Below are 9,716 nucleotides of genomic sequence, written 5' to 3'. Positions count from 1 at the left end.
ATCTGCACACACTGTACGTGCTGCACATACAGTGCACAAGCTGTCTACATGCTATGCACATGATCTGCACACACTGTACATGCTGCACACACAGTGCACAAGCTGTCTACATGCTATGCACACGCTCTGCATACACTGTACATGCTGCACACAGTGCCCATACTCTGCACACACTGTACATGCTGCACACACTATGCACAGCTGTGTACATGCTCTGCACATGCTATGCACACACTGTACATGCTGCACACACAGTGCACAAGCTGCCTACATGCTATGCACACACTCTGCACACACTGTACATGCTGCACACAGTGCACACGCTCTGCACATGCTGCACACACCATGCACATGCTGTGCACGTGCTAAGCACATGCTACTGCACACCCTGCAAATGCTGCACACACAGTGCACATGCTCTGCATATGTTGCACATGCTGCACACACTGCACACACCATGCACATGCTGTGCATGTGCTAAGCACATGCTATTGCACACACTATACATGCTGCACACAGTGCACACATGCTCTGCACACGGCGAACATGTTGCACACAGTGCACAGGATATGTACATGCTACACACACCATGCACATGCTGAGTACATGCTATGCACATGCTCTGTGCACTCTGTACATGCTGCACACGCACTACACATGCTACACATGTTGTACACAGGCTATAGACATGCTGTACATGCTGCACACATGGTACACGTTGTACACATGCCATACCCATGCTGCACATGCTGCACACAGTGCCAATGCTGTACACATGTTGTACACATGCCATACCCATGCTGTACACACTGCACACACAGTACCAATGCTGTACACATGTTGTACACATGCCATACCCATGCTGTACACGCTGCACACACAGCACCAATGCTGTACACATGTTGTACACATGCCATACCCATGCTGTACACGCTGCACACACAGCACCAATGCTGTACACATGTTGTACACATGCCATACCCATGCTGTAGACGCTGCACACACAGCACCAATGCTGTACACATGTTGTACACATGCCATACCCATGCTGTACATGCTGCACACACAGCACCAATGCTGTACACATGTTGTACACATGCCATACCCATGCTGTACATGCTGCACACACAGCACCAATGCTGTACACGTTGTACACATGCCATACCCATGCTGTACATGCTGCACACACAGCACCAATGCTGTACACATGTTGTACACATGCCATACCCATGCTGTACACACTGCACATACAGTACCAATGCTGTACACATGTACACATGCCATACCCATGCTGTACATGCTGCACATACAGTACCAATGCTGTACACATGTTGTACACATGCCATACCCATGCTGTAGATGCTGCACACACAGCACCAATGCTGTACACATGTTGTACACATGCCATACCCATGCTGTACATGCTGCACACACAGCACCAATGCTGTACACATGTTGTACACATGCCATACCCATGCTGTACATGCTGCACACACAGTACCAATGCTGTACACATGTTGTATACATGCCATACCCATGCTGTACATGCTGCACACACAGTACCAATGCTGTACACATGTTGTACACATGCCATACCCATGCTGTAGACGCTGCACACACAGCACACTTGCTGTCCAGATGCTATGTGCACCCTGCGCACGCTGTGTGTGCAGCACCTCTGTGCCTGCTTGGGTTTTCCCCATGTCTGGAATATTCCCATCTCCAGTGAGGGGTTTCCCAGGTGCTTGTCTCCCACCCAGCCCAGGCAGCTGCCCACTCTCACCCATTGCACCTGAGAACCCACCGAGCGCAGCAGGACTGTTAGAGCACTCGAGCTGCAGTCATTTGGAAGGAGCCTTCCCCAGCTCCCTGGATGGATGGATGGATGGATGGATGGATGTGGCTCTCCAAGTGCCAATATGTTTTCCACCATGGCTCTGAGCAAAATGGTTTGCTCCTGGCTTGACCTCCATTGTGCTCCTAAATGGCTGGTGGTGCTTTTTGATTTCCCACTCATAATGACTTGACCTCGAGATTTATGGCTGAAGGCTCTTTCATCTGCACATTGTTTCCCATCAGACTCCAGCCTGATGCTGTTCTGTAGCAAACTAGCCAGGAGCTGAGAGCTTCTGAGCTTCCACTGACACATCTGCACCGGGCAAAAGCAAATTGGGTTGTTGCTTGTTTGCCTTTTGCTTCCCCCCCCCCCCCCCCCCCCCCCGCCTCTGCCTTCTCCTTTCCAGTGGCAGCATTTTAATAGGATTGTAGAGGAGCATCCTAATGCCTCTGAGACAGCGAAGCCTGGGAAGTTGACAGCTCCTTGTCACAGCACAAACACTGCTCCCTGCTTCTCTCTCCCACGTTTGCACAACCCCTGGCACTTCTACAAACCAGGAGTTGGCTTATTTCTTTGGGATTTCCTCTTCCCTCCCCAGTTCAGACACTCTGCCTTCGACTCCTGCACCCTGCTTTTGCTTCTTCACACCAGAAACAAGTGCACTGGGGTGAGCCTGGAGTGGATGAAGCTTACTGACGTTGGTGGCAATGAGCTCTAAGCTGGAATTGTCCATCCAGTGGATTCCAGTTGTCTTTCTGAGGAGTTTCCACCGAAGGGAGGTGCAAGGACCTCCACCTGAGCACTGAGCCTGAAGCTGAGGAATTGGCCATGTCCCAGCTGCGGGCATCCTTGGGTGCAGTAAACTCTGTGAGATGGAACTTGTGCCCTCTGACACAGAGCTCTCTGCAAATCCCCTGTTACAACACCAGCCTTATTTGTACTCTGGGTTCCCAGCGTTTATGGAGAGAGCCTCCACCTCCAACCCTCCTCGGGCAGAGGAGAGCTGTGCTCCTCAAAGATGCATTTGTTCCCACCAGCAATAATCCTTCTTTAATCCTATTACAACGAGGAAAGCATCCAACTTCTCTTCTGCGGGATGCACGGAGGAGGGAGGCTCCTCTCTCGCTGCACTGCTGGGGTTTTGAGGTGGGATGGTTCCTAGCTCAGCCTCTTCCTCTGTACCCTCAGCTTTTCCTGCAGTGCCAAAGGGCTGGAGTGAAGCTGGCAGCAGCCGGTGACACCTCTGCACCAGCCATCATCTGAAATAGGAAGCTGCCTGTGCCAAGGCTTCAGGGTCTGGAGCTGACGCTGGAGCCTTGGGAAAAAGAAGTCAGTTTTAGCGATCAAAACACCCAAGGCATCACCTCAGGCTCCCTTCCAACATCGGCAGAGTAGGCTCCTTTGTAAATATTGGCTTACTTGAGAGCCTCCAGATGTTTATTTGCATGACAATAGCCGGGTTGGAGACCGAACCGTGTGTGTGCAGGGGTGAGGGACACAGCTGTGGAGGAGGTGGTGATGGGGCTGGTCCTGTGGAGGGGCTGTCGATGGGGCTGGTTGTGTGGAAGGGCTGGGGGCTGGTCCTGTGGAGGGGCTGTCGATGGGGCTGGTTGTGTGGAAGGGCTGGGGGCTGGTCCTGTGGAGGGGCTGTCGATGGGGCTGGTTGTGTGGAAGGGCTGGGGGGTAGTCCTGTGGAGGGGCTGTTGATGGGGCTGGTCCTGTGGAGGAGCTGTCGATGGGGCTGGTTGTGTGGAAGGGCTGGGGGGTAGTCCTGTGGAGGGGCTGTCGATGTGGCTGGTTGTGTGGAAGGGCTGGGGGCTGGTCCTGTGGAGGGGCTGTCGATGGGGCTGGTTGTGTGGAAGGGCTGGGGGCTGGTCCTGTGGAGGGGCTGTCGATGGGGCTGGTTCTGTGGAAGGGCTGGGGGCTGGTCTTGTGGAGGGGCTGTCGATGGGGCTGGTTGTGTGGAAGGGCTGGGAGCTGGTTCTGTGGAGGGGCTGTCGATGGGGCTGGTTGTGTGGAAGGGCTGGGGGGTAGTCCTGTGGAGGGGCTGTTGATGGGGCTGGTTGTGTGGAAGGGCTGGGGGCTGGTCCTGTGGAGGGGCTGTCGATGGGGCTGGTTGTGTGGAAGGGCTGGGGGCTGGTCCTGTGGAGGGGCTGTCGATGGGGCTGGTTGTGTGGAAGGGCTGGGGGCTGGTTCTGTGGAGGGGCTGTCGATGGGGCTGGTTCTGTGGAGGGGCTGGGGGCTGGTCCTGCTAGGGGAGCGTGCGCGCCGCCCGTCGGAGTTGGAGAACTGTTTGTGCGGACAGCTGGAAGGGTAGGAGCACCCAGCGGAGGAGGCAAGCCAAGGATAAAAACGCTGCAGCTTGAACTCTCAGCTCATAAAGCGTTCTTCAAGGTTGTGCTGGAGATTTGAAACAGCACCAGAGAACCAGAGCGGTGCTCTCGGGGGCTGATGCTCTGCAGCAGGACAGACGGCTGCCACCCGAACACCTCCCAACCAGCAGCTTGATAGGGCTTTTGCTGCAGGGCAGGGTAATTGCTGCAGCCCAGGTGGTAACCAAGAGCAAAACGTCTTTTGTTTGCAGAAATCACTTGGTTAAAGCTGCCCTTTAGCCCCCCCCGCCTCGCACAGGCAGCATTTTCAATCCAGCTGCTCGACGTTCCCACGCTGACCTCCCTGCCCTCCTGCAAACCAGCACTGGCTGGGGGTGGAGGGGGTGGGGGTGTTTGTGTGTGCAGAGAAAATATCTTGGGCAGCCTGATAAAACCTGAGGTTCACGGCCAGGGTTGATCCTCTCAGCCCCTTCCTCCTCACCTCCCCTCGCCTCTCGTCTTCCGACAGTTCAAAACAACAGCTGCTTTTTTTTGGGAGGGGGTGGCCGCCCCCTAAACACCCCCTTGAGTATTTCTCTGGAGGACCAAAGCTCAGACAGCCTCAGGCAGCTCCAGGTGGGCACCAGGGAAGCTCAATGTTGTTTGGGGAAAATGCTGACTCCTGTCCTGTTCCTATTTTTGCACAGCCTCCCAAATCCAGGGACTGCTGCCCCAAGCGCTGTCCTTGGCAAGGACTTTTGGGTTTATCTTTGGACTCAGAAGAAAAGGGAGGGGGAGGGGGGAGGAAGGGAAAAAAAGAGAGTTGGTGTGAACCACAAAGTCTTGAATGTAACTTTAGTTTTGCACAGTCCCTCTGGCATGCGTGGTGAGCACCCTGAGGAATGCACACATGGACTGAAAACATCGGGGAGCCATCACTGCTCTGGGATTTGCTACACGTGTACAGACGATGGCTTACATTGGACCTTTCTTTCATGCCAGTAGAGCACCAGAGGCAGTTGGTCGACAGAAAACATTAATTAGACAGAAATCAGCTTGGACTGGACCCCACCTTCTGTGTCTCGGCTTCTCCTCACTGTGTCTCAGCCTCATCTCTATGCAAACGAGGAGCACAAGCAGGCAAAGATGGGCTTAGGGTGGGCTGAGGGAGCTCTGGGTCCACAAAGCCCTGCTTAAAAGTGTTTGCTTTGGCATTTGGGTCGATCCAAGAAATTCACCCAGTTCCCCCCTCATACAACTGCATTCATCCCTGCAGCAGTGCACAAGGACCAAGCAGAGGGCATGAAGCAGAACTGTCCTTGCAGCACCTCCCTGACGCTGCCCATCGAAGATCAAAGCATTAAACCTCTTTTGATTGTCCTTTTCTTTTATCCCACTGTCTGGATTTCATCATTGAAGGGACCTACCCAGACATCTTGCTCAGGAGTCTCCCAGCCCCAGTAGCCATAGAAACCAGCTATTTTTAGTCTGTTTTCATGATGCCAGTAAATGACTTCTTCTCTGCTTTGGAGAGACAGAAGACCAGGTCAGCCTTGTATGCTGGTGGATGGTAAATGAGCATCTGCAGGCAAGGTGGGCATCGTCTCCCCAGCACTACTGTACCTTGGAGAGAAAGGGAAGTGGCATCTGCAAATGAGCACACAGAGCAGAGGATTTCCTGCTGTATTTCCTATGCTAGAGGAAAAACATCTCATTTTTATGAGTATGGATTTTACAGCCCTTTGGAGAGCAAGGCTTTTGGTACAGGATAAGCTTCCTCCTTCCCGAGCCTGGTTCAAAAGGCTCCGTGATAAGAATTAGCAGTGTTTAGTGAGGTGATCAATGTGGGTATGGGCTGAGTGGTGTTTAAAGCATAAATCAGCCCCACAAGAAGGCCTTTTGTTCCTGGGATACCGGTAAGACCTGCAGCCCAAGGCTTTTGAAGTCAGATGGAAAACCACATTTGTCTGAGCAATTATTGGGCTACAAGCTAATGAGCACCAGTGGCAGAGTAGTTCAGGGGGAAGACAGCTGAGAGGGGAGAGAGCTGGGGCACAGCATCACCTTCTGCAAACACTCAGCGTCTCCTGGGATGTTCCCACAGCAGGAGCCAGCCCAGGGTGGGGGCATTCATAGAATCATAGAATCAGTCAGGGTTGGAAGGGACCACAAGGAGCAGCCAGTTCCAACCCCCCTGCCATGCCCAGGGACACCTCACACTGGGGCAAACTGTCCACAGCCTCATCCAGCCTGGCCTTAAACACCTTCTCTCAGGTGGCCAGCTCCAGAACAAGAGGACACAGCCTCAGGCTGCGCCAGGGGAAATTTCGGCTCGAGGTGAGGAGAAAGTTCTTCACTGAGAGAGTCATTGGGCACTGGAATGGGCTGCCTGGGGAGGTGGTGGAGTCGTCGTCCCTGGGGCAGTTCAAGGCAAGGTTGGATGTGGCACTTGGTGCCATGGTCTAGCCTTGGACACTGTGGTAAAGGGTTGGACTTGATGATCTGTGAGGTCTCTTCCAACCTTGGTGATACTGTGATACTGTGATACCTCCAGGGATGAGGCTTCCACCACCCTCCTGAGCAACCCCTTCCAGGCTCTCACCACCCTCATGCTGAAGAACTTCTTCCTAACATGCAGTCTGAATCTCCCCATTTCCAGCTTTGTTCCACCCCCCACCCCCCCCCTCCAGTCCTATCCCTACCTGACAGCCTAAAAAGTCCCTCCCCAGCTTTCTTGTAGCCCACTTAAGCTATTGAAAGGTCACAAATCCCCCTGCCTGCTCCCCACCTTCCTTAGGGGGGGGGGTTACAAACACTGGGGTAGCTCCTTGCGGTGCAGGAGCATCCCGACCAGCAGCATGCCCTTGGTGGAGCACCGTGGGATGGGATCAACAAACCTCTGCCCAGCAGAGACGATGCAAATCGCTCCCTTTTAGCACATCCCAGGTATCCTGGAGCCGTAAATACACCAAGCCCGGCGGCTCCTGCTGTAACCTGTCTGGTTTACAAGATTGTCCAATCAATTATAGATGCATATCATGGCTGCAGTTTGCACCGAGACTCGCCTATCGATCTGTCTCCTGCTGGTTAACCTTGGGGAGTGCTGCAGCCCAGCTTTGGGAGCAGCGTGCTGTCACCGGGCGTCCCTGCTGTCTGTCTGTCTGTCTGCACTTAGAGCAAGCACTTTTCCCGGCCCGACGGTAGCAGCACGCAGGGAAGCAGCAATAAACCAGCTTGGTGATAGCCCCTCTGAGAGATGGGTTTGATTTCGTGCGTGCTGCTCGTGGTCCTGAGCTGGGCTGGGAGGAAAAACAGGATGGGAGGTGTGTTTGGTGGGACTGTGGTGGGAGATGGGCAGAAGTGAGAGGGGACTGCACTGATCCCACTCTCTTCCCACGGAGGCCAGCGTGCAGCTGGATGCTTGAGCGTGTCCAGAGAAGGGCGACGAGGCTGGGGAGAGGCCTTGAGCACAGCCCTACGAGGAGAGGCTGAGGGAGCTGGGATTGGTTAGCCTGGAGAAGAGGAGGCTCAGGGCAGACCTCATTGCTGTCTACAGCTACCTGAGGGGTGGTTGTGGCCAGGAGGAGGTTGCTCTCTTCTCTCAGGTGGCCAGCACCAGAACGAGAGGACACAGCCTCAGGCTGTGCCAGGGGAGATTTAGGCTGGAGGTGAGGAGAAAGTTCTTCCCTGAGAGAGTCATTGGCCACTGGAATGGGCTGCCCGGGGAGGTGGTGGAGTCGCCGTCCCTGGAGCTGTTCAAGGCAGGACTGGACGTGGCACTTGGTGCCATGGTCTGGCCTTGAGCTCTGTGCTAAAGGGTTGGACTTGATGATCCACTACCTCCCCGGGCAGCCCATTCCAGTGTCCAGTGACTCTCTCAGGGAAGAACTTTCTCCTCACCTCCAGCCTAAATCTCCCCTGGCACAGCCTGAGGCTGTGTCCTCTCGTTCTGGTGCTGGCCACCTGAGAGAAGAGAGCAACCTCCTCCTGGCCACAACCTCCCCTCAGGTAGCTGTAGACAGCAATAAGGTCACCCCTGAGCCTCCTCTTCTCCAGGCTAACCAATCCCAGCTCCCTCAGCCTCTCCTCGTAGGGCTGTGCTCAAGGCCTCTCCCCAGCCTCGTTGCCCTTCTCTGGACACGCTCAAGCATCTCAATGTCCCTCCTAAACTGGGGGGCCCAGAACTGAACACAGCACTCAAGGTGTGGTCTAACCAGTGCAGAGTACAGGGGCAGAATGACCTCCCTGCTCCTGCTGGCCACACCATTGCTGATGCAGGCCAGGATGCCACTGGCTCTCTTGGCCACCTGGGCACACTGCTGGCTCATGTTCAGGCAGGTATCAATCAGCACCCCCAGATCCCTCTCTGTCTGGCTGCTCTCAGCCACTCCGACCCCAGCCTGTATCTCTGCATGGGGTTGTTGTGGCCAAAGTGCAGCACTTACAACAGATGGAAGCAGGGGACGGTCGTGGGTCTGAGGCAGCAAAACCCCACGGCAGGGGACCACCAAGAGGCTCCAGCTCTAGCGCTGCCTCCCCCGCTCAGCGCACGTAACCGAGCCGGACCCTTTAACCCTGGAGGGGTCGGGGCAAACCACCGCGGCGGGATGGGGGGGTTCTGTCCGGGGGAGAAGTGAGGGGCCCGCAGGTGAGCGCTGCCAAAAGGCACCGGGCAACCCCTCCGTAGGCGGTGGTACAACCCACGGCGGGGCTTGAGAACCGTTAGGCGGGGGTGGGGCGAGGCGGGAAGAGGTTTGCGTTGCTTTGGCAGCGCTGGGCCGGGGACCGTGGGGTGGTGGTGGTGGAGGGTCGTGGCGGTTGAGGGCTCTGGGGAGCGAGAGTCCCATTCAGCGGTGACCCCCGGGAGAGGAAGGCCTCATTCGGCGGTGAGCCGCCGCCAGAGACGAAAGCTCTCTTCGCCCGCGGCTGCCGAGCAGCGAAGGGCCGCGGGCGGCAGAGGGCTCCGAGGGCCTGTCGGGCCCCGTCGGGGCTGCGCGGAATGTTACTTAAGCCGCGCATGCGCGGAGCGGTCTGAAGGCTCTTGTGGGCAGGCCAAGGCTGGCGCAACCGGGACCTCGTGGCGCAACGGTAGCGCGTCTGACTCCAGATCAGAAGGCTGCGTGTTCGAATCACGTCGGGGTCACGGCACCCGCGGGGGTTGCCTTTTGCGTCAGCGAGAGCCCGGTGGAAGCTGCAGCGTGCGAGGGAAGTGGGGTGGAGGAGCCTGGCGGTGGGGTCAGAGCTGCAGCAGCTACTGCTCCGCGCTGCTTTTGTTTTGCTCTGGGTGCGTGTGAGGTGCCCCTAACCCAACAGAGGGACCCGGTAGACCCTCACCCCAAACTGGGACGTGGTCGTGTTGCACCCTGGGTGCTCCGGGTTGGGTGGGAGCAGGATGCAGAGTTGGTGTCTTCTTAGACGCTGAGAGATATTGTTGCTGGCTTCCCTCTGTGCCCTCCTGCACTGGACTGCTCTTGAGGGCAGAAGTCACCCTGACGTGGTGACTTGAACGCCTCCAGGGAGGCTGTGGAGCACAGAAGCACAGGTCACATTCTGGGGTTCCATGCTCC

General features: G+C 55.9%; 1 non-coding gene across 1 annotated transcript; it reads left to right on the top strand.

Moving 5' to 3' along the window:
- Positions 1-9,220: 9,220 nt before the first annotated feature.
- Positions 9,221-9,292, top strand: TRNAW-CCA (transfer RNA tryptophan (anticodon CCA)). The gene has a single exon. It is a non-coding gene; the product is annotated as a tRNA-Trp (tRNA).
- Positions 9,293-9,716: the final 424 nt, after the last annotated feature.

The sequence above is a fragment of the Pogoniulus pusillus genome, chromosome 39, assembly GCF_015220805.1.
Source record: "Pogoniulus pusillus isolate bPogPus1 chromosome 39, bPogPus1.pri, whole genome shotgun sequence".
NCBI lineage: Eukaryota > Metazoa > Chordata > Aves > Piciformes > Lybiidae > Pogoniulus > Pogoniulus pusillus.
The sequence above is the reverse complement of the archived record's forward strand: the minus strand, read 5'-3'. Positions and strand labels throughout refer to the sequence as shown.